This window comes from Pithys albifrons, chromosome 3 (assembly GCF_047495875.1).
Source record: "Pithys albifrons albifrons isolate INPA30051 chromosome 3, PitAlb_v1, whole genome shotgun sequence".
Taxonomy (NCBI): Eukaryota; Metazoa; Chordata; class Aves; order Passeriformes; family Thamnophilidae; genus Pithys; species Pithys albifrons.
In genome coordinates, this window is record NC_092460.1 from 25,709,007 (window position 1) to 25,734,896 (window position 25,890).

The 25,890-nt window shown below is 40.1% G+C and overlaps 1 pseudogene; it reads left to right on the top strand.

Annotated features, from left to right (window-relative positions):
- LOC139669308 (tyrosine 3-monooxygenase-like) overlaps positions 1 to 23,160 on the top strand; it is a 29,692-nt pseudogene extending 6,532 nt beyond the window's left edge.
- The last annotated feature ends 2,730 nt before the right edge of the window (positions 23,161 to 25,890 follow it).

Here is a 25,890-nt window from a genome sequence, read left to right on the forward strand (position 1 = left end):
CTCAGTTCTCATGTAGGTGATTGAAAATGTTTCTGCCTCTATGTGCAAACATTCACCAGTATTACACTGCTGTCAGTCAAATGTGTAGGTCGATATGGTTGCAGATTATCAGCCTCATGGGGTCTGAGACCTGGTGAAATCTCCCAAGTCTTGTGAGACTTCTATCTGAGCACAGTTTTCTCTCTGCCATCAAATATCACAGCCAGAGGAGGTCAGAACATCACAAAGGTAGACACTGAGCAGACTTAGAGCTATTGAAGAAGCAACAGTGAGGAAGAGGAGGGAAGACCACCTGTCAGAGAAGTCAGTGATAACCACATTGTGTGTGCCTGGGCAGCTCTCTGTTCATGAGTTTATGAATGCTTCTCTGCAATGATACTGTGCTGATCACATCCTCCAGGGATGGACCCTCCAGGCACACACTGCATTTTGTCTGGTAGATTGCCTTCAGCAGAGATGAGGGTAAGCCTGAAGGTCTCTTATTCCTTCTGTAAAGCAGAACATGGCTCCCTTACTAACCATATCCCTCTGTTTCTTCCCCACATTGTAACAAAGGAGAGAATGAACACAATATAGCCAACCAAGACAAATGACTGTTTAATTATTTATTATTTTGCTCTTTCTCTCTTCATTACAGCAAATATTCATGGTGTGGGCAAAGAAAAGTATACTTGGAAACAGAATTTGAAACCTTCTTTAGTCATGTCTTATTCCTTTTCATTACAGAGAAGACCCTTTGCCTCACATTGAGTACACAGCGCAGGAGATTGCAACTTGGTGAGTTTGGTACTTATGCTCCAACTCCTGGGCCATTCCACTGCAGTCTCAGGAAAGATTGGCAATATGAGACAGTTAGAATGTTTTAAAACTGTACTTATGCATCTCAAATTTTACTCATTATTTAAATGTCACCTCCTGATCATTTGCCTTGCAGAAAGCCCTTATCAGGGTTGGTCTTAACTATTCACTTTCTAAAGTAAAATGTATTTTGCTGATCATCTCACTTCCTGCTGATCCCATCAAGATATCAGAAGCTAGAAAACACCCAGACCCTATAGCATAACTTCTTCTAACTGACCTCTAATCTACCACAGCTATGATGCTGACAGAAATACCACCTTTCCAAACCTGTTACCAGGATGGAAGATCACTCACAGGATGTGGCTAATTCAGTATTCACAGGACAGAAGAGCTTTGCTTGTTCTCCTTCAAGTATTCATTGCTGTTAACATGAATATAGATCATTCTCTCGAACTGAAGGTAAATTCTGAAGCACCCTTCCAGGATACATTATTTACACTGTAAGAGGGCCTTTGATACCAAATGAAATGATGGCAAGTTTTGTACAAGCGTGTCAAAGCCCCTTCACTGAGGCTTTGTTTCTCCTGTAGATTTATCTGTCAGGGAAAACAAAAAAAAGACCCCAAAAACCCACCAAGGAACTAAACAAAATTAAGTAAATCCAAGGCATGTTTATAAATGTTCTTATTTCACATCCCTCTGTTTCCACTTTCTCCCACTAACTAACAAGTCTCAGTAAGCAGCAATAATTGCACATTTGTATGACACTACAAAGCATAAATATGTCCAAACATCTCACCTACGAGCAGAGTCCTGGGACTACGCAAGGTGCCACACATGCTCATAGTAAGAGAGAGTCTTTATTCAGAAAAGTCTATCATTTAAATGGGAAGATAGCCTAAAGGTGGGGGGAAGGAAGAATGAAGACCACATTTTATAACTGCACAACTGAAAATGCTAGAGCTTAAGTGATTTGCCCAAAATTATATGCAAATTTTTTTTCAGTGCCAGGAATCAAATCCATAGACCAGATGTCTCTTGCCAGAACCTCAACCACACTTCCATCCCATTTTTTCAATGATTACTTTATTTTAAATAAAGTCTACTGTGTCATAGAAACCCACAACCACATAAAAACCTTGCATCCAACTCATCCAGGAGGCCACATTTTTATTAAGCTCAAATAGGTTTTTATAGCATCATTCAATAGTCAAGGATTGATGGTTGGTGTCACGCTCATATTTCCTACCACCAGCCAATGATCTTGGCATGGAATGGTGTGTGGGAATGTAATTTTTAAGAAAATTTAATTTTGTGTTCTTTCCTGTTTTTGTCCTTTTTTTGCCAACCTTCCTCATTTCAGCTCTTCTCCACTTAGAATTAGACCCATTGTGGTAACTAAATAGACCTTTAAAGGAGTATCTGCCAAACAGCCAGTCCCAGCAACCCAAGTTGTCTTGTTGTGTAAAGCTGTTTCCAAAATTAGAGTTCCCAATTATTATCACAGCCCCCTGAGGCTGTGCCCTGAGGTCAGGCTGCATTACAGCACAGCTTAATTGAGCACTATGCAACTGAACAAGAAATTTGTAGCACAGACTAAATTCCCTTGGTGTCACTCTGAAGAGATGTTGGATGCCTTCTTCTTGTAGCAACATGGTGTTAAAAATGAAAACTAATCCAGTGACGAAATACGACTTTCAGAAAACAGAGGGTACAGATGATCTGAGTTTTTGTTTTCAAACCAACTTCTTGGAAGGCCCTGAAACTAAGTAGTCATAGAAAATGTCTTAAGAGTAAAAGATGTACAAGAAAAATGGAGAATTCAGGACAGAAATATGGGGATGCACCTGTCACATCTTCATAATGAAACTGAATAGTGTCACTTTTTTTTTTCCAAAAGAGTAATGACATTTATGAAAAATAAGGTTATTGCCTTTTAAGTCTTTCCAGTGGCTGGCTCCACCCTTTGTTATGAGGCTTCTTTCTAGGGTACCTCATAGACTGTGCTTCCAGTAGTTCTTCTTTCCATCTCTGAACTGAAGTACCATGAAATAGCAGCTTAAGGGTCCTTTGAGTGATAACACCCCCTTATAGTAAGGCATTACAACTATTTGAGACACTACGTTAGGGCAAGCTAAATCATTGTGTGGAAATATCTGCTAATCTCTTGACTTTAGAGTGTACTTAAATGATTGCCTTAGAGGTACTTCAAGAGAAGGAACACTTAGCTTTGGATAACTCATCACTAGTCTCTGAGACTGCCTACGTTTCTGTGGCAGTCAATGTTTGGACACGCACTTTGATAAAAGAGACCATATGTGCGGAAGCGTAAACAAGCCTGCTCTGTCTAGATTGCAGTCTGGGTATGAACCCTGTACTAGTTTAAAGCCCATGTAATCCCACTGAAGTCAGTAGTTTTCTATGAGGAAATAAGCCAGGGCAACACTTGAACTCTAGTCCTCTTCATTTTTTCCTAATTCTTCAGTGGAAATTACCCAGTCTCCTGTGGCTTTTGCAATAGTGACAGCAAGCCACTGTTTCCCTCTGTTCTTTTAAATTAAGGGGGTTTTTCTTCCCCCCCTTCCTTCTGGTTCATTGCTCCCACACTGTGTAAGACTTTCATACAAATTAAGAGAACCATTACCACGGACTGGTTATCACCTCCATAGCAACAATAACATCACAAAAAACCCCCACCAATACAAAAACAACAAAAGGTCATTTCCCATAGCCAGCATTTCCAAGAATTATCTCAATTTTCATAAAACAGTGTTTATAAAGTTGCTAACACCCTAGAGCCACGTGTGAACAAGAATAACCATTTCTGTAAGGTTCTTTGTCATCCTTTTACTACTTGTTTATTTTGCAAGAGCTAAATATATTCCAAACCACAGCTCTAAGTCCAAGCACCATCAAGTTTGGGAGATGCTTAACGCCTCTGCCCAAATCCAGTTACATATGTTTTCCTTCAGCTGGTCTCTTTTTGTATAACGGGCTAAATGCTTCAAGAAACTGGCATCTCTTTCAATTACATAGCCTGTGCCAGGCATTTTGAACTGCAAAAGCATGAATCTCTTCGCCTGTCTAGATATTACTCTTCAGTATGAGATGTGCTTTTTTAAGAGGATTTGCCTCATGATTTGCTACATCCACCATGCATTAGCTTCCATATACTAAGGGTTTGCAACTTTCTGTAGATAGGACAGGTAAATACTTCTTTATTAAGGTGGGTTATGCTATTCAGTTTTTGCTTTTCAGGAGAGAAGTCTACAAGAATTTGAGAAGCCTTTACCCTACTCCCGCCTGTACACAGCACCTCGATGCTTTCCAGCAGTTGGAGAAGTACTGTGGCTACCAAAAGATAACATACCCCAACTTCAGGATGTCTCCAGATTTTTAAAAGGTTAGCTGTTAAAAACCATGGCTTATTTCTAGGATTTCCTGCATATATTTGTGCACCAGATACACACACAAACCATCTCCTAGGACACAAGCTGCTGTGCAGAGCTCATCAGCTGTACGGTTCCCTCATGCAAGATAAGCTGTAGCAAAGGACATTCATATCGGGCATATCTATGGACCAAATGGTAAGTAAGTTTGTGTGTGGCTGCAGTTGATGTGGCACTAACCAGCTAATCCCAGTATTAGCAGCAGCAGCAGACACAGCAGCACATTCCCGCACACGATTTTTTTATGTGTTTGGCTGTGTTTGATGTTTCTAAAGGCCATGCTGCTAGTAAGACCCAAACACAAATACAGGTACCTCTCAAGTATACTTTTTTCCAATGCATGAGACTGGATGGCAATGTGTGCTAGAGAAAATTATTTCCAGGAGGTCCTGATAGTCAATCAGCAGCTACCTTGAATCAGCTCTGCTTCTTTCTGTCTCTGTAGCACCACTTGCCACACTAAACTCTCTGCTACCTACCATGTGGCTCACAGGAGAGCATTAAGGCTGTGGTGGTTGTCCATAAAGGTGGGAAAATGTGACCTTGGATCAAAGGACACACAAGATTGCTCTACTGACCTGCCTGCTGTTAGTTGTGAGCTGACTAGCAAGGGCAGGAGAGGAAGGGAGCAAGCATTATTTTTATGAGGCCACAGGCTGCATGGATTCTCAAGGCCAAATGCTTTGTGTAAACCACCCAGTTATCAAGAATGACTAAAGAAAGGTGATCTTTAAAGTGTCCTAGCTCCTTCTCAGTGAAAAGATGTGCTAGAGAGAAGGCAGCTGGTCGCTATGATGAGATAAATAGTAAAATATGGCTCAACTTTAACTAAATTATATTTAAATACAATATTCAAGAAATCAAGTGATCTGCTCCTTACAACAGTAAAGGATGATAACAAGTTTTTTGTTGCTGAAGAGTTTTCTAAGACATTGCCATTTTTAGAGACAATTAAGCTGTTCAATGACAACCCTCTAATGTAATGGGAGGGTTGCCATATGACAAACATCTCCCATCACACCCAGCTGTAGGAATTTTTCTGGTCATGCATTATGTATTGTCTCATGTATTTTCCCTTCTATTCAGCTATCCATCTTACATCCCTACTCTAGTAACTGGGCTGATAAACATTTTTTCTCATGAAGTAGTTGATCTCATCTTACTTCATTTACACAGCAGCTGACAGCAGAGAGCTTCAGAAATCATGTGAACCTGACTTGATTACCACAGACATCCATAATCTTTAAGTGAATCAGGTGATTTCAAAGTAGGAGAATTCAGGATAATGTAATACTATCCTGTTGTAATGCTATTTTTATTGTTCATATTGGCTGACAGGATTTGATTGCCTGGAGTCTGCTCACTTCTTTAATAGGCTCTGGCACTGAATTTTCTCCATGTCATACAAATTGTCATCCGCAAAAAAGAATGTAGCAATTCCAAAAAATCTACCAATAATTGTTGGGAAGATGTTCACAGGTGTCTAGTGTAAGCTAATCGCCTAAACTATTCTGACTGGAAAAAAGAATTAGGCGTTACAGAGGCATTTTATTCCATTCGGGAATGGATGTCTAAGGAAATGGAAAGAATGGCTCTTGGGATCACTCATTCTATCCTCCTTAAACTATAAATAAAACTTGATTAATTAGCCCACAGGTTATGCATGAATGGAACATTGCAGAATAGTTTCTAGATTAGCACAAAGATTGACATTATTGTAAGGCCCTATCGTAACAAATAGTTTGAATCAGAAGCATCAGCAAGACCTAAAAATCTGTGTTAGCCAACCTCATGCCAAGTAGACACTGGGTGCAGCATATGTTTTAAAAGGAATCATAAGTAGTGGTAAATTACTAATTTAGTTGGCTTTTACTACTAGTGTTAGTACGACCAGAATTTTTGCTCCTTTACAAGTCATCAATCAACTCTGTGTTTAGGCTTGTTCCTTTGTTATAGTTGCGCAGTGCTCAACCAACCAAATCTTAACCAAACTATAGGCTTTGATGTGTCCCCCAAAACTCCTTGGCATACAGTGGATGTATTTCAATTACAACCTGTGCGGAGGTGCATAGTGCAGTTCCTCCTGTCACTGGTGAGCTCTGAACTGTCCTATTCTCCCATTTAGGACATAAATCCCAGCATGCATTTTTGCTATATACTGCCTCTAAGGACTGGAATATTCTTTAACATATGTGATGATAAGACTTAATATAGAATAGACTAGACTAGACTAGACTAGAATATTTCAGTGGGAAGGGATCTACAGTGATCATCTGGTCAACTGCCCAACCAATTCAGGGCTGACCAAAAGTTAAAGCATGTTATTAAGGGCATTGACCAAATGTTTCTTAAACACTGACAGGCCTGGGGCATTAACCACTTCTCTAGGAAGCCTGTTCCAGTGTCTGACTACTTTCTCAGTAAAGAAATGTTTCCATTCTGTACCTCCCCTAAAACAGCTTGGAAAATAATAAACTATAGGGTTGGACAGAGAGAGAGGGATATAGTGAAGAAAAGGTGATCATATTATAACCAGCCCACACCACTAGATAAACTCTCATCTTCTCTTTTACTTAACAATATCTGTGAACCTAAGAAAGCAATTCCTTTTGACTTAAATACAAGATCTGGCTACTGATACCTGACTGTTAGTGACACTGGTTTGAACAGAAATGAACTGTACATCATAGATATTTCATAATTAAAGAGAATTTACATGGTTAACCATCTGACTTTTTAACATAACAAGTGTTTTTCTAAAAGGTTAGGTAGATGAACCTAGGCTCATCTTTCTTTCTAGGAAAGATGTTTGGATTTAGACAGTCATTGTCCTCCACAGCTGGAAGAAATTACAGTCAGTGAACTCAAGCAAGCTCACACTACAATGCACAGGCTGTGTGCATACACTAGTTTTTAGGCCAAGAATTAAGCCCTGCAGATCACTTTAGGTCAACTACTCAAGACCTTCTCTTCAATTCATTTTGATTTCACAGATCTTTGGGCAGCAGGTCCAACCAGCCACAGCTCCAATTCCCTACTGATTGCTGGTTTTATTGTTAAGTAACGAAATAGAAGTTCAGATTTTTCAGGTATTACCTTCAGCAGATAACTTTTTCCTATGGCTTTTCAAGGCAACTGGCCAAGTCTGTTCCATCAGCAGACGGTCTGATTCACTGGCCTATATTTAAAAGGGCATCTCAGGGAACATAAATTGTAGTTTTCATTTTCCCTCCTGCTCCTCCAATGTGGAGGCTACAGCAATATAAACCTCCCTAGACTCTTTCACAGTGCTTCCAAAACTGAGTTACTTAGGTCTTGGTTTTCATACAACATATTGTTCAGTGAGTGCAGTTATCACTTCACTCAGACTCAGAATTCTGCTGTAATTCTGAGATCTTCACATTCTTCTGGATTGACTTAGTATGCCATCTCCAGCAAGGGATTACCTACCTTTCTTGTGCCAGTTCCTGGCCAGTACTTAAGGAGATATAGCTGCTAGTCCATTTCCCCAAACACGCTGCTTTCTTAATTGCAGAGGAGCAGGGAGAATGCAACTGCTTCTGATTCTTTGGTTAACTTAGGACATAGACAAAGGTAAAGACATCATCGCCATAGGGGATTTTTTTGTTGTTCAGCTTTGAGGCAGTTCTGTACCTGTTACCTTTGAATTCGGTGGAGCAAGAGAAGGTAACTGTGGCAAATGCCCACCACCTAGTCCATTACAGTGTCAGGTAGAAGCACTCCTTCCTGTCCTCTCATTTGTGTTTTGTTTCATATAATTTTGTCACTTTGAAGCATTCTTTTACTTTTCTTTTTCTTTTTTCCTTTTTTTCTTTTTTAATGAGAAAAGTGTTGCTAGCCAGACAAAAACAAGAAATTCTGGAAGAAACATTAAAAACTAAACCAAAACAAATCTTGTAAATGGCTTGGTTTCTGGGTGGGAATTTTTTTTGTTTGTTTACATAAAAAAACTAGGTTCCAGGCTTCATGACACAATAGAATATGGGTAGAGAAGGGAGAATAAAGCCATTTCTGATTTTTTTAAAATGTAGTTTTATGCTTTAAAGAAGATGAAATGTCATTTATGGGAGCTGAGAATGCAGCACAGATTTTGAATATAGGACTTCAAAAAGATTATCATTGGCTCACTCTGAAAGCAGCGATTTTCAATTTTCTTTGCTTTGCAGACCACCAACATGTTTCCCATGGAAATGTAGATTGTGTGTTCTGTTGACCATCAGACTCGTTATTTTGTTATTCATTTCTCACAGATCTTTCATAGTAATGCAGGGTGTCCTGGGGTAACACTGGTAGCACAGGCTGAAATGGCAGTGCAGAAGTATTGCATTTTTCTATCCTGTTCTACGGACACATGCAAAGCAAAATATATATGATTACATCTCTGGGAGGCTATATAGTTCTAGACAAATGTAATGGTGAAAAAACGCCCCAAAATCGGGAAAAGTAAGTGAAAGCACTGATGGAAACTCCAAAGTTAAATGGTTAAGGGCCAGATTCCAGCACCCTTATCTCTGATGATGACCTATTTGCTCTTTTGCTTGCATGTTCCCATTCTAACAATAAAAAAGTTTTGCCAGGGTCCAGCTAGTTTTGTGGAGCATGCTCTGACAAAGGGAAATGAAGTTGAACGGTATGCTCCAATTCTGCCTCTGGGATATGTTGAACTAGGACAACTGAGAAACAGAAGAATTGCCCTGACTAGAGCAGACCTGTGATCCACCTACTTCTGTCTTCAACACTGCAAGATACCAGGGGTTTCAGTGCAGGTGTCTCGGGTTGAGCTGGTGAAATGCCAACTGTCCAAGACAGAGTGAAAAGGGAAGAAGAAGAGGGAGAGGGAAAAAACCCTCTAAACCAGGTTTATGCTGAAACTAACTATATGTATTTATACAGAAAAGAGAAAATTAAGAGAAAACTACAATATAACACACACTTACACAAGTTATATATATATCTATAACAAGAAATAACCTCTCACTCCCCAATTAATACAAAGTGTATTACTTTAGATTTATAAGTACTTTAAAAGACAACCTGCAAGAAAGAGTAACAACAAAATGTTTCTACTTCTCTGAACTCAAACAAAATGCAAGCAGCAGCAACCGGAGCAGGGCCTACCACAATAGAGGAGCTGCCAGACATTCTCCTCTTAGTTCAGTCATGATAGAACTGACCAAGCCACACCCACACACCAGCTCTTACCCCTTTTGAGGTGATGTAGTATGGTATGGAATACAATATTATTGGCTAAAAGAAGTCAGCTGTTAGCTAGCTCAGCCCAGCTCAAGACAGCCTAGTCTGAACTTTAAAACCTAAATTTAGGCCCACCTGGCTAAACCCATATCAGCAGGGAATAGAAAGTTTGCAGGAGAGGGATAAACAGTAACCTAGACTCAGGGTAGAGCCACATGCTCTCAAGATAAGTGTAGGGCTGGGATGTGTCATTTATCTAACTCCTGTTTTTCTTTTGCATATGCTATACAGCAAATGAGAGAGATAACTGAAGAATTAATAGACAAGCCAGGACTGAAAATGTTCCCTGCTTGATCATATGGGTCATGTGTGACCTCAGACACACCACTGTCATATGGGACATAGTAGGTCAATGTGTGTAAATGTGTTAAAAAGGTGAACTGGGATAGGCAGTCCTCCCATACCTCATATTATGGCTGTGTGAATACATGTAAGAAGGATGGCTAAGTGATTTGATGCTGCAGTAACTGGTCCCATAGCAGTAGAGGGGCACATCAACATCGACAAGCCAGGGTGTACCTACTATGCTTGGTGGAGAGAGCTATTGCAACATAGCAGGAAGCTCCTCTGAAACTACTCACGTAAAGTAAGTGTGCTGTGTACTTAACTCTATAAATACCTAAATTTTTTCTCCCTTTCCTTTGCAGAGAGAACAGGTTTCCAGCTGAGACCAGCTCCAGGACTGCTGTCTGCTTGTGACTTCTTTGCCAGTCTGGCATTCCGTGTCTTCCAATGCACACAGTATATAAGGCATAACTCTTCTTGTATGCATTCCCCAGAACCATAAGTTTGATGCCCTGGTGTAATCTCTTCCTTCTGAATGTCCTGGGGATCATTCTCTTGGGAGTGGTCCTGGAGCTCTATGCAGTAGTCCACAGAATTAAACAATTTGAGAAACTGGTAGCTGGAGAGTTAGATGGGGAAGTCATGCATGAGAGGGTGTGGTTCTCTGTCTCTCTTGCAAAGTTGTCTGGGGAAGCAAAAGACTGATTTAAGCTTTTCATCCTGCCTTCAGTTACCATCTGCTGGGGTTTGATTTCCTGCTGTGAAACTCTCCCAGTAAGTGCTGGCCAGACAACAGCAATTACATTTCATGAGAAATTACAAGTTCACACAGACGCTTTTGTTGTATGCTGGGACAAAATAGGGATCTTTCAAAGATGTTGTGACATAGAAGATTAGTGTCCATGCCACCCCAAGCAAAACAATACACAAGGTAGCAGGGGGCAGCTGGCTCCCCGTGATAGAAGAGAATGTTCTGTCACACTCCTTGCAGGGCCAGGACAGGTATGGATGTACCCATTGCAGAGTGGCCCTCACACTAGCTCCCTTTGGGGTCTGTTGGCTAAAGTCCTTCATGGGAAGTTCATGAAGGGCAGGAGAGGAAGCCTTTAATAAACATGAGGGTCACTTATTTTTCAGAGGCTGCTGCCATGAGTTGCTGGGTCACATTCCCATGCTAGCTGACAAGGAGTTTGCCCAGTTCTCACAGGTAAGAAACTTGTTGGCTGTTTAAACATCTGCTCTGGATAGCAGGCCAGATGTGCCTTAAATACATGCAGCTTACCATAAAATGTGATTTTAAGATTGGATTGTGCCTAAATGACAACCTCCAGGGGTGGTGCACTAGCAGCGCTCTGGAAGTTGTTTAGTCCAAGGGAGTGGTATAGCTGCTCCCTGTGGACACCGTGTAAAAGGAAGGGCAGGCAGTGCTTGTGGGATTTCTCTGTGGGAGGGCTGCATCAATCTGGAGAAGGATGTCTGTGGTGCTGGTGTTTGAGCTCTACAGGCTATGCTGCTCTCCTGGCTTCCTGTCCTACACCACATGAACCTAAACAGCAACAGCCACCGAGCCCCCAAGCTGGTTCTGTCTCTGGATGTATGTTTTTATCTCACATGAGACTATAATTGTGTCCATCACCATGTCATTTTTCAGAGCTGTTTTTCCTTTTACAACTCACCAGATTCTCACAGCATTGCTCACACTGGTGAGGAGGCTCCAAAAAAGCAAACAGAGCTTCTTTGTACAATAAGTGGCTATTTAGTGTGTGGAGGCAGTCAGACCCAAGTGAACTCAATGACCTCACATAATTAAAGACTTCAGAACTATGAATGTTCCTCAAAATCATAGCAGAGGGAAAAAGATAACTCCTTGTCCAGGCTGCAATCAATGGCCAGTGTGGAAACCAGCAATAATATCAGAGAGGTAACATGATGTAGGTCTCTGTCAGAATACCTTGAAAAGAAAATCAGCTCTTCTCATATAGTGTGGTTTCCAGTTGTATCAACTTGAATATATGCCAGTTACTATTTTGGTCATAAATTTTTCTTATCATCAGAATAAGAAGGGTAATACTTTAAATATTTCAATCCTCTATAATTTATTCTGGTAGACACATCTTCAGTTCAGTCCAGAACTTAACACACATTAGAAATATGGGATTATAGCATTTTCACGACTTTTAGTTTTCTTCTTTTCCCATCAATAACACAGACTACATAGCATGGGATCACATTAAGTTAATTTTCACATTTCACTTTATTTTTCCCACAAAGTGTTTTCACAGTTGAAATTCACTGCATGAAAATTCTGGTTTGCTTCCTTTCAACATGAGATGATGAATGGTAAAAATGCCCTAATTTTGTTTATTTGCTATGTGATATCAGTTCTGGGATAGCAGAGAAAAGACATCTACAGATTCCTATTGTGAGAACAGCATTTAAGAGGGAGCACAGAAAAAAGTAAACAGAATCTAACCCATCTATAAGGGCTGTCAGAAGGAGTGAGACAGAAAGGTAATGGCAAACATGAAACCCACCTTGCTGTCCTTTCTTCTCTTGCCTCCCTATAAATCTCTGCTTGGGATTGATAGTACAGCATTAAGGCAAGAGATGGTTAATTTTGCACAGAGAACACTGAGGATTAAACACTCATCTAATGTGGCTCCCAGTGGTATGTAGCTGGGGGCCAGGGAGAGGTAGGCATCCTGGAAGCCATGGAAGGTCATTTTGGGTGACAAAAACAATGAATAGTTCATGCTATTCATGCTAGAAATTATGTGGTCCTCCCCCTTCCCCTCTTTCTCTCCCTTGGGGTGAATAATCACACTAGTGTAACACTGCCTGCTTGCTTACTTGCTTTAGGATATTGGACTGGCTTCTCTTGGATCATCTGAAGCAGAGATTGAGAAACTGGCCACAGTAAGTACAGATGGCAGTTTAATATTGGAGACAAACCCCAAACGACTCACTGCATATCCCTTACTGTGCAGGGAAGGCTCTTGTGTGTCAGGGAAAGTACAAAAATGGGAGCATCAGCAGCATTGTGTCCTCTTCCTTCACAGGTTAAGAAGGTGCTGAAGCAGGGACTGGAATGCCTCTGGGGGAACCCAGAAGCATGTGATTCCACCTGAGGAAATGCTTAGACTTCTGTATTTTATAAAAATATATTTCTTAAGCTGAGGTTTTACAATTTCAGCCACAGGACGGTCTCAACTCACTTTCCAGGTTGACCTAATAGACTAGATACCAAATATGACACCTCAATTTTCTCCTACACAAGATGCAGAGAACCACCAGAATTTCATTCATCCCATATTCATTAACCTCACAAAATAGGTAACCATTTAACAGCTATTTGAGAGCAGGTACTGTCGTTCAGCTCTGAGTCACTAGGCTGCGTACATGTGCCAAAACAACTCATGCAGCCCCTTACTGCAGTCTTCACTTGTTCTGAAAGTTCTCTGAAGGTCAGGTTATTTTTTTCTAATAATGACAGCCATTTACCAGTCTTGAGGATTTCTTCAGAGCCTTACTGTCACCCAGCTGGGTAAGACTAATTAAGAAAGGGTAGTGGATGGGAGGAAGATGTCACTCCTGAAATTCCTCACCCAGCCCACAGCCCCACTCAGGAAGGAGATTGTGGTTCACCTAAAATCCATCTGCACATATCCATCCTTTGGTCAGGAAGGACTAGCATCATTATTTTTAGAGTTTGAAGAACAAAATGTACCAGTGTTGAAATTTTTCATAACATCATCCAGGTCCTGGGCTGGTGAGGTGACGAGACTATGACAGTAACAGTCCACATTTCCTCTGCAATTTACACTCTCTGGGTCTAAAAAAATGAGAGTCAGATTAAGATCCATACATTTGCTAGAGTGAAAAGAATTATGAGCCCCAGAGAGCCATTTTACATTGTTACCTAGGTCTTGATGAGATTGGGCTAAGGTCAGTGGCTAAGGCCATTTCCCTACAAGCACCCTTCTGTGATCCTGGACTGAATAGGACTAAATTAGAGATAGGGTTGAGATTAGAAGAATAATGGGTCTCATATCTGAAATCATCATGGTATCTAGAAATTGGAGAAGTAGAATAAGGGCATCTTTTTGAAAGGGCTACCTGCAGTTCAGAGTCTGTGGGAATACAATTTTTGGAGTGTCATTCAGGTGTTCTGAATGTGAAATATATTCTGCATAAACACCTCAGTATTCAAATGTTTAACATTTTTACAGCTGATCTAGGTTACTGTTTGAGTTTTCTTTTCTAGAAAGTGAAGATGGAGAGGACTGTGTAGTGTGTTCATTAACCTGACATAAAAGTCTAATGTGAATTCTATGCTTTTCTCCGGAAGTTCCTGTCATTCTCTGTTCATTATAAAGAGAATGTAGGTAACTAGCTTAGAAGCTATGACAACATTTAGGCTAACTAAAAGCTTCTTTAAAGAATCTCAACTTCGCTGTGGTCTATAACATTTGTAACACAAACTTTGAAATGCCATTATTTCGTTTAGCCCTGTGACTTCTCTAAGCAGGTGAATCTCTGCACCAGAGATGGGAAAGTGCCAATGTTCGTGTCATCCACAGAGTGCCGCTAGCACCATTCCTTGTAGCCTGTAAAAACAGTGAGAGCTGAAAGAACCTCACTAACTAGAAGCCAAATACAGGATTTCTAAAGAAACATTAAAAAGAATTCCTCCTCCTCCTCCCCCCATGTCTCATTATGCAGTCAAAAAGGAGGAGATACTCAAAAGACTTTTCATAGTGAAATAATAAGAATCAAGATTATTAACACAATAAAAATGCATATTTATTAGCTGAACAGTAAAGAAAACAGCTCAGGATTCTGCAAAAAGAAAGATCGTGGCATGTTGTTTCTTTAGTGATAAATTTTCAGGCAAAAACCAAGTCATCAAAATGAAAAGGTGTATGAAAAAGGGTGGGAGAAAGAAAGAGAATGTACATAAGATGAAGAATAGACCAAATAATATGCAGTTTCACATTATTTTACAAATTGTCTGCAGTTCTTTAAGCAGTGTCCTGAGAAAGCAATACTTACGGCTAAACTCAAGCCAAGGTCTATCCCCCTATGTATAAGGCAGCAAAGTGCTAAGTGTCTCTAAAGGAACCTTGAAGAGTTGTGATACAAAGCCATATTCTTGAAGTGCCTCATTTACCATGTTTTCCCTTCGAACAACACTTATTCAGCTGCTCTGGGCATCAGGCTGTGTCCAGAACTGGTCGTCCACTGTCCATTTCGTTAGATTTTATATTAAGAGAAGGACTAAAAGTTTGGCGGAGCCAAGAGTTGCTTTTATTCCACTACTGTCCAGGTAAAGGAAGTATGGTCCTAAGCATGCTTCATCACAAGAAAAAGAAATGCAGAGAAATGCATCTTTATTTTCTTCTGGAGCATGACAAAGATATAACTAGCATAATCTTCAAGGGTACATTGCTACTAAGAGATAAATCATTCCTCAGTTCTACAGAATGTTAGCACACGGAAAAAGGAAGAGGGAACATTTCCTAAGGTCTTGAACCCTCTGTGGGGATCTACCTGTCCTTCTGGTGCCTGTGTTGAAATCTGTCAGCTTCCACTGACTATAATGAGGCTCACAGCTAAGAGGTTACAGGGTCATTTGTAACATCTTCCAAAAAAAAAAAAAAAGGAATATGACTTTACTACTTTATTTACTCATGTAACTATAATTAACAATTTTTTATTTGAAAAAAATAAATATAATACTTACTGTGTATTGTATGTTCAGAGAAAAATAATTTCCTTAAAATATACAACTATAAAATTTGTAGATACAAAGATACTAAGGAATAAGGATAAAAGAAAATTCAAGGGAAAATGAGAAGCTGAAAAATCCCTGCATTTTTAGACTGTTTTTAACAAGCTGCTTCTATTCCCAGCTTTATTGGTTCACTGTGGAGTTTGGTCTCTGCAAACAAAATGGATTGATCAAAGCTTATGGGGCAGGACTGCTTTCATCTTACGGGGAGCTTATGGTATGTGTCAAATGCACAGTATTGAAAGATTTCTATAATCCAGTTTTCTGAACTCTCTTGTAAAAGCAAACTATGTTTTTCTGCAGAAACTAACATGATATATAATTCAGATTATTCTTTTGCAAAGAAATTAATTCTCCCTTCCCAAAAGCTATTGAGTAGGGGGAAAACTACTATGGTGATGTACCTGTCTTCCATCCAAAGAGAAAAAATGCAATGAAAGCAACCATCCTATAAAATATTAGATCTGTAGTGATACAGTTGATTTTAACATAAAAATCACATATCTTTCTGAATTTCTCACTAGAGGGCAATATTATGCCTATCATGAACTCGGCTGTTTTGTCCATGTCATTCACAATCATGCACATATGAACCAGAAAAACACTGACTGGCTGGACCAAATAAAGTGCAAAGAAACTGTAAATAGCATGAACACTGGCAAAAAGAAACTGCTTTAGTACTTTACATTCCTAAATAGATTTCGATAGTAATTTCAGCTCTAGTCTGACATAGACGGAAATCTGTATACACAGGTTTGATACTGCCCTGCTTGGGCAGATTAGCTGTGGGAAGTGGAACTGTACACCTTTACAGAAAGCTTATGGGTTTCCCCTCCTTTGGTCAAACAGCTGACAGGAGAGATATTAACTTCTCCTCAGTTTTGCAGAACACTGAAGCATGTGATAATATTTTAACTGCAAAATGCCAAATTGGTATCAGTAGGTCTCAGTTGCTTCAGGTTGTGCAGATACTGGATGATTTTTTTAATTTTGTAAGATCCAGTGGAAAACAAATAGCACTCCTTTCAAGCATATTTATAAACTGGAAACCTTTCTTTTCTTTTTTTTTTATTTTAATTGGAAATGTATTTTAAGCTTAACACATAAACCAGCTGCCTAACAGTCAGCTACATGGTCCATTCACATGGAAACATTGCTGAATTAGCATGCCTTGGACTCCCATAGCTGGAGATAGTGGGATTGTTATGACAATAAACATATTACAAACCCCTCCTAACAGTGTACAATCAGCCCACTTCCCAGTCAATTGACAGAAGGAAGAAACAACGTTTTGATGTATCTCAAGACATTTAAAGCAGGAGTCCCAGCCGAGGGACAGCTGAAATTAACAGAGAGAAAGAACCGTGCCAGACATCTACCCTCATTTTACTGCTTACTGACTTCAACATTGGTTTTCTCCCAACACTTGCAATTTGGAGATTTCCAGTATCAAAGCACAATTCAATGCAACGATTTTCCTGCTCTGTTTGGCTTAATACTTTATAGTTTTAATTCAAATTCATTTACATGTTTAATGGGGTGATAAAGGGCAGAGGTCATCATATTGCTGATACTTAGGTAGCTTTCATTGCAACAGGCACCCTAGAATCTATCTGCATCATATTACCTTCTTCTTCCATTTAATTTTGACACAGATGAAGGTAAAAAATTCTCCTCAGAAGTGCTGACTTTTGGCATCTGGATTTGAGTGCACCAGATTTGTACTCTCTCCCCTCTATTTCCATCCTTTTCTTCCCCAGACACCAACAAGCCCTTCTGCTTTTGATTAAAGCAGTAGGCAAGAACTGCTTATGCACAAAACTGTGCTATATAAGACAAAAGCACAACTGCATCTCGAACTCCCTACTTCCAAGCCTGAAAATGGAAGTCATAACTGTGCTTAAGTTGATAAATGGCAGTTTCTTGTCATTACTTTTATCATCAATAGCTGTTGGGTAAAGCTACTGGGTAAACTTTTGATAAAGCTGAGTTCACATGGGTCTTCATCCATCATATTATTGAAAATACATACAGGTGTGATGGTATTTGTATTCCATAAACAATGAAGAAGGATTCCAAAAATGTGTCCATCTTGTGCATAACACCTAATTCTAAAGATGGGCAAGTAGTTAACCAGAAATGCTGCTACGGACCCTGTACAATCCCCATGTGAGCTCTGCAAGTTCATCACTGTGTAGCTTCTGGGACAATGGCTTAGTGATACTGTGCACTTCACCTTGAGCACCTGAAACTTCTTGTGCACAAGTTAATTATATCCATGGCTCAGGTGCTGAAGTTCCCTTCTATGGCTGACTGATTCATCTCATAGATCTTTATTTAGAACAAAACTGAAATATAAAATAATTTCCATTTAATCCTTGTAGTCTGCATGAGTGTCTGATTCTAACTTCAGTATAGACAGTGGTAATGCAAGTCAAGTGCTGAGGTCCTATGCCTAAGCACCTACTAGCAACTTGCAAATATGTACCAACTGTTTCTTTTACAGTGGATGAGAGGAAATATGTTTAGTGCAGTGTCTTCTTCAGAGAAGAGGGTTTTTTTACAAATAAAGCAGGGCTAGACAGATCTGTTAGAGAAGATGAAGACTGGAAGATAGTGAGGCTCATGACAGATTTGAGTTTCTTGCAAAACAGTTTGCAGTTTTGGACTGACTCAAGAAAGCTCTAGATTAGTTTTGTTGCTGCTAGGGAGAAAGCCATTATCCATGTTAAAAATTAGCTGCTACTCTTCTCAGTGTGGGCCCAGAGGTGGGCTTCTGCATGGAGTTCCCTATTGTTTAGCTGATCGATATATTTGGCACAGGCAGTGAAGTTTTTGGCACTTTCTTGGCAGTGAATATAGCAAGTACTGTAGGATTATCACTGCAGGTCTTGTGTTGGAGTAGGCACTGAGCAAAGGAGAGTTTCCTCAACACTAATCCTTCTGGACCAGGAATAGCAGGATGATTGGGTCACTGAGGAGACAATAAGGGCATGACTTACTAAGGTTAGATGGCTGGTTACAAGAAGATAACATCTAACTAGCTGGAGAGGCTAAACAGCAATACATCCAGCTAATGTGGCATGGGAACTTAGCATCAGCAAGAAGCCTGGGAACATCCCTGAACTGAAGCCTGGACTGACTGTCTGTGGGTGTGTGACTGCAACCCAGGGAACCACATCCGGACTATGAAATCTTCAAAACATTTCCCTTTTCTCCACAGCACATACTCAAAGCAGTTTGAACTCAGCTTCAGGTAGGTATTTTCTTTGGATGAGCTGATCCTGCCAAAACTCAGGGCATAACTTGGGGGAAAGGCAGAGGATGAGAGACAGAGCTAGACAATATCTGCATGAGTCTTGCACTTGAATCCCTGTTATCTAACAAATCATTCAGTAACAGCAGCTAGATATCTGAAGGATAACCATACCTCAGTCTAAACTGAGCAGTTGTAATGGGTCTGACTGCTGGCCAAACTTGCCTCCTCTGAACTGTAAGAATTCCTCCCCAACAGCTCTCAGTATTGCACTGTTTATTTCACTATATTCTGTCAGCTGTTCTACATTATCCAAGATGTTTCTTCTGTTAACACTCAGCTGGACTCTGTCCTACATACTGTAAAATCTTATGGCTCATACCACACTTCTGGCAACACTCAGTGCTACATATGCTTTTCTTGCAGCACAACCAGTACTTAACTTGTAAAGGCCTTTAAGGCCATCCGGTCTCAAGCTGAACTTCCACTGAAATCAATGGGATTTCAGTTCTGCTTCAACATTGACAGCATAGCGGGACCCCTGTCAGGTTTTGAATTTCTGAAATCTTTTCCCATTAGTCCCCAGAGCTTCTAAGGTTCTAAGATCAGCCTCATGTTTGTGTATACCAACCATTTTAGATTGTATGAGTGATCTCCAAAGTTTACTCTTCAATTACACACTGCAAATGAAGAGCAAGAAAAACACCATTTTTTAGTATTTTATGTTTTATTATTCTTGAAGCCCTGTGTCTGGTTCTTTACCAGTTCTGCAGTAAATTATTCTACTGGTTAAGGCAGGCCTCCAGTGATGGAAAGTTCAGGCTCAGTTCAGTGAAATACCTAAAAATGTGCTTAAGGGTACTGTCTGATTTTTTCCAGTTAGCAGATTGAACAGAAAATCTTGTGCTGTGTCACCCAGTCTTACCAGTTTTTTTATAAGTACAATAAGAGTTGGCATTTGTAATGTAAATCATGAAGGGAGCCTTCGGAAGAAGACAGGCAAAGAGGCAGATCTCAAAGAAGGAGTGGGTACTAATAGCCTGTGCCTAGGTGGATGGGGCCCGCTGTCCAGTCTGAAGGTGGAAAAAAATCTCTGTTGAGTGGGATGGGTTGCCTTTTTCCTTTTTATTTGTAGCCAGGACACTTCACCAAAGTGGCTGTGAGACACCACTCTGGCCATCTGGAGGCAGGAGCAGCTTTCAGGCACATCTGTGATGCAGTTCAAATGCCATTGGAGCTGAGTTAGCTTGAAAGTACCTCACCTGGGTTTAAGAGGCAGACAAACTGACTAGAAACTACCTTTGAGTCAGACCTGCACTGTCCTGCTGGTGGCTGGTTTAAAGGTGTCTCCAGTATATGTAAACCAATGCTATACATGTTATTATGGACTGCAGTGTGGACAGAAGGGGCTTCCATAATTCTCCTGTTTGCCTGAGGGACAATGTAAAAGAACTTGAGAAGAACATACAGAAGAACTTCTGTGGGTCCAAACCCACAAACATGCACACACAGAGTATACTGATTGGTTATATCTTGGGTTTCAGGGAAGATTTTAGGCTGCTATACTGGCGTGGGAGCTGTGCATAAAATACCAGAAGCATTCTGTCTTTTCAGTGTAGGAAATGTGAGATTTGTGACATGGGGTAGGGGACTTTGAAGTAATGCTGCACAAGACTGGAAATCTTCAATGCCAATAGTCAAACAAAAGCAACATGATAATATTTTCTTATATATATTCATATTTTGGGATTTGCCATGGACGTTCCACTCCATTTCTGAGAACATGGCTATAGTATCCAATCATAAATCACTGTAATACAGGAAATAGAAATGTCTTTTTAATTTTTTTAAATATTTATTATTTAGTTTATTAACTGCCAATTATGAAAATCAACTTTGACCTATGAAAGAACAGGGCTTGATATTACGCCTTACTATTCCACAAAGAGAATTTCACAGCCCAGCAGGGACTAATTATTTCTCTGTTCATTCGCCTACTCTAACCTGTGTTGTTCCTGCTACAAAGCATGCTTTGTCGAACCAGCCAGAGTACAAGCCTTTTGATCCAGAAGTGACTGCAGTTCACCCCTATCAGGATCAAGCCTTCCAGCCTGTCTATTTCATAGCAGAAAATTTTGAAGATGCCAAGGTCAAGCTTCAGTAAGTAAAGCGGTTGTGGGTATTTTCACTGAGGGGGGCATACTGGCTTGAATCTTAATCTCAAGTATATCTAACACTATTGCAATAACTATGCCAGGCTAACTCATTGCATCTGCATAGTGGCTTTTTAACAACAAAGTTAAACATGAGCTTGTTCATATCAAGAAAGCTTCATAGAAATTCAGAATTACATATTGCTATGCTCTGTCCCATGCTTCATTTTAACAAATGCTTCACTGTAGCAACTTCTGAAGTAAATGCTGTAGCTGAATAGTGAGAATAGAATGCAATCCCACCTCATGTCCTAGTCCATACAAATAGGAGGTTATGAAGAACTGATTTACCCAAGGTCACATGGAAATTTTATAGCAATCTCAGGAATTAACATGGATCAGCAGGGGGCTTAAAAACAAGATTGCCTTTCTCCTCTGATTATATCTGCGCAAGAATGCAGAATCAGCATTCACAGGCAATCTAATTTCTGCATAGTAGCTGACTGCAAACTAAGTAACATTATTTCAAATTACCTTGAGGTGTTTATGAACACTTTTCTTTAACTGTATTATGCTACACAGTAAGGATTTTTTTTTTAAAGTAATAGGGTTTAAATTCTGGCCTTTGTCTCCAATAGTTAGAACAACATGACCAATTCTGGCTGGAGGCTGAAGGCTGGTTGTGGAGCTACTGGAAGCATGTAGGAGCTGAAATGAGGGATTTATTAGAAGAAGAGAACCTGAGCCAGACTTTTTCCCTAGCCTTTCTGCCTCTTCCCCAGAAGCACTGTCTGCTGGGGCTATAGCAATGGCTAATTATTCTCTTCATCTTAAATCTGAATGTTCATATTAAATTTTTAATATGTGTAAAAACATAGGTGAGAACTCACTGGCAAAAGAAGAGAGGATTTGCAGAGCATTTGACTCAGGCAAACCTGAAAAGAACATACAAAGACAAGGAATATACCATTCGCAGGCTTGAAGCTTTTTCATACATTTTTTTCAAGGCAGTTGCATAGCCAAAACTGCTCAAAATAACCGAAGGCACAAGAATCTGTCAGCACAGAAAACATACAGCAACATCAGTAACTGGGGGTTCCTACTAGTGTGTACTTAATGGAAATATTGCCAAAAATGGCAAGCAATCTTGTTTTTTTTCTTTTAATAGAGTCAGAAAAATAGAGGATGCCTATTATCAACAGGGTTTTAGAATATTGCGCAGGAAGAGCTACTCCAGGTTATTTCTTGGAAGCGAAGGCGGCAGGCATGCTGTGCTCCTGCATTCCTCAGCTTGTGGTTGTAATAACTCTGAATTGTGTTAAAGCAGAGCTGCAAGAGCACAGACGGGTCTGAGCCAGCCACACTGAAAAGCAGGCATTGCAGATCTCTAGGGCTGCAAGTAGTTCAGCCATGGGGAGAATGTAGTGCACCAGACAACACTAGGGAGTAACAGTGAGGAGGTGTAAGAGCAGTCTCTGCTCACTGATAAGTCCACAATTACACACTGAGCAATCAGGTCCTGCTGGTTTTACACTTAAGGAAATGCCTTTTGAACTAGAAGGTCTGTCTTCTTCCCCCACAGGAACTACACAATGAAGATCAAGAAGCCTTTTTCTCTGCACTACGACCCCTTCACTAACAGCACAGAGATTATGAACACACCACAGAAAGTCAAGAAGGCACTCAGTCAGATGAAAGAGGAACTAAAAAACCTCTGCTCGGCTCTTGAAAACCTGTCTTAAAACTACCGCAGTTCATCTCACCTATCACTGAGATACTTGAAGGTGATTCCAGCACTTGAAGATTTAGTGATGAAGCTGTAGTTGGATGCAAAAATCTTTAATGTGCAAACCAGTTCAGTTCATCTAATCTTTTCACCATAATTTAGGCTGCTGACTTAAACATATTAATGAGTTCCTATTTAGTATGTTTCAGTTACTAAAAAGAACCAGATTGCTCCAATTTTTAGTGATATGAGGTACATCTGTTTGCAGTGCATTTATCTGCTATTAGTCTCTTACAGGTTTTTTGGGTTTTTTCCCCTGCCACCTTTTCAGGTTATCTGTCACAAAATAATGTAGTAACTTTTCATCCATATAGTATTTTACTTAATGACATGATCACAACCTCCTAGGCTGGCTAGCTGCCTACAGTTAGCAGTCCTTGCAGCTAGCTCATTGTTAGTAGCAATTACTATCAACCATTGTGCCCACAAACTATGAATAGTTCCCTTACAATGTGCAAATACAAGACTTCTTGCTATTTATTTATTTTTTAAATACTCATTCAGTAGCCTTCAAACATGACAAAAAATTTTTTCTGTCATATTCCAGAGCAGAAAATTTGTACCTTGGCCAAAAGAAAAGGCAGAAAATATAAGGCCCAAGATACTCTGGTTCTGTTATTTACAAGGATGCTTAATTTGAATACAAAATTTGAATTCTGCCAAGGAAATTTTTGTGTAAGGAATGACTTGCAAAAAGGCCTTTAAGAAATAGGCTTCAATTCATCCTACACAGCTCAGAAGCTTTAGTTATTTATTCCAAAGTGTATTTAGCATGTGGCAGACAGCTACTGTGTCCACTGCTACCCATCAGCTGCAGGTGTACAGGGTCTGAACTCTGAGGCAAATGTGAGGTGATTTGGCTCTTGATGGAAAAGAGTTACCATCTCTGCCTGAACTGGTCACTGAGGGATAGGAGCGTGTACACAGATGGTCACAACAGAGCAATCCACATATTGTTGCTTCATATAGAGCTTATCTCACTGTAATTTGTCCACATGCCAGACTCTAAAGAAACTGTCTTATTGAAAGTTAATGGAATGCCGTCTCCTAAACTTCCATGTCTACAAGCACTTCAGAAAATTTTCCCATGGGTAGTAATACTCAAGATTTGGGGAGCTGCTGCAACTGCCCCATTTTATTAAAATGTGGTGATGCCTGAAAAATTTGGAAGTATCTTTGCAAAAATGGCTATGAGACCCTCTTCTCTCAGCAGCAGGAGCATCCCAAGCTTCTAAAATTTCTTTCTTTTTTTTTTTTTCAAGTCCAGAATTCTATTCCAGGAGCACACTTGCATATCATAAACTCTGTTTGGCTAGAAATTCAGCCAGGGACAGAGCTGAAAGTGAGTTCTTTTGCTTCCAGTATATTTTTGGGGTGATGGAGGATGATCTCTCAGCATGCTTTTATGGATTTAATTCTACTTATCCTGCTCATAAACACACACACACACAAATGCCATTTCTCCTCAGTGCAATTTGTTTTCTTACATATTGTAATGATTTATCTATCTGCTTCCTGCCAGTTGGTGCATAGGCAAAAATGTTTGATAGCTCACAACAGATTGTTTTCAGAAGTATTATTTTCATCAATCAGTTCTTTTACAGTGAAAATTGAATCATGTGCTCCAGTTCTGTGTGTTTTATTTTTCTTTCTTTTTAAGTGGAAGATAATGCCAGAGTGGAAGAGCTATCAAAATATTTTCTATAGACAGACTCTGTAGGCCATAGGGTCTTTTTCATGTATTCCCTCTGAAATGGTTGAATGTGGAATTTAGACTTGAGTTTGGCTATTACTCAGAATAGACCTATATTTGGAAGAAATGAGAGACCTGATGGATTTGTTTTGCCCAAGGCCTCACACTTTCCTTGGAGGGACTCCAGGCCCGCCCACACACCCTTGTCTTTTCCAGTTCCTGTAGCAAGGAGAGAAAAAGAAACCGCTTGGAGCCAGATTCTCCCACCCTTACACAGGCTGAGTAGTACCCAATCTCTCGAGCAATCCCAGTGACAGTACTGACCCTGTCTAAGGTGCTGTACACAGATAACAAGAGCAGGAGTATCAAAACCACTGTGGTTATACTTGCTTTTTTGTTGTCTCTGTAACAGTCAGCTGGCATAAACAGCTAGGGTAGGCTCCAGTGGAACTGAGTGGAGCTGCAAAAGTAATGGATTTGGCTACTTGAACTTTTAAGATGCGTAAATATTTTTCCAAGGAGGTAAATCTTTCCCTCCTTGCTCAGGCAGAACCTACCCCAGGATAGCCATGTTTGACACTCCCCTATAAGAAGGTCCAAATTCTTTTCTTTTGATTCATTGTAGTGACAAAACAAAAGCCTTCAGGGTTACATCCTTATGAGTTACACTAGTCATTTTGCTCTTCCAGTAGTCACCCTTTCATTTCCTCACAGAAGCCAAGAAGTACCTCATGCTCCTGTCAGTCTAAGGCAGCAGTGATCAGAAAGGCAGCAATGGAGCCTCCTCATGAAAATAATGGCAGAGAGGAAAAAGCACCAACCAGTTAAAATATGTCTTTTTGTCAGTTTGCATTTCAGCAGTTTCATATTAATCTTGCACAAGAAGATTCCAAAGCCAAGTAAAACACATCTTGTGACTTGAAACTGAACTGATGAACTCCCCATGGGTCCTTTGCTTATCCCGATAAACTTATTTTTCCTAGATGGAGTACATTTAGAACAAAATAGTGTATGTATGTTATTAAATCTGTATTGTGTTGTCCTGTTATACATGGGAGAGTTAGTAAATTCACTTTGTGGGTTTGGGTTTGTTTTGTTTTTTGGCTAACCAAGTCTGTCCTCTACCAATTTTGGTCCACCTTCAAGCCTCCAGCCGCTTCACTGCTTCCCTCTAGATTTGCTAGAGATGCCAAGGGTACCACTGTGTAAGGAGAATACACAGTTATGCAATTTGGGGAATTTGGCAGGACAGGAGGAGGAAACTTAGGCTGGCCTCCCACCCACTCCCATGAGACACAGTATTGTATTATAATGCAGACCTTCTCAATCACTTCCCTCTGGTTCCCTTAACATTTTGATCTTTATACTACCTGGTGAATGCAAATCTTATTTAACCACTTCA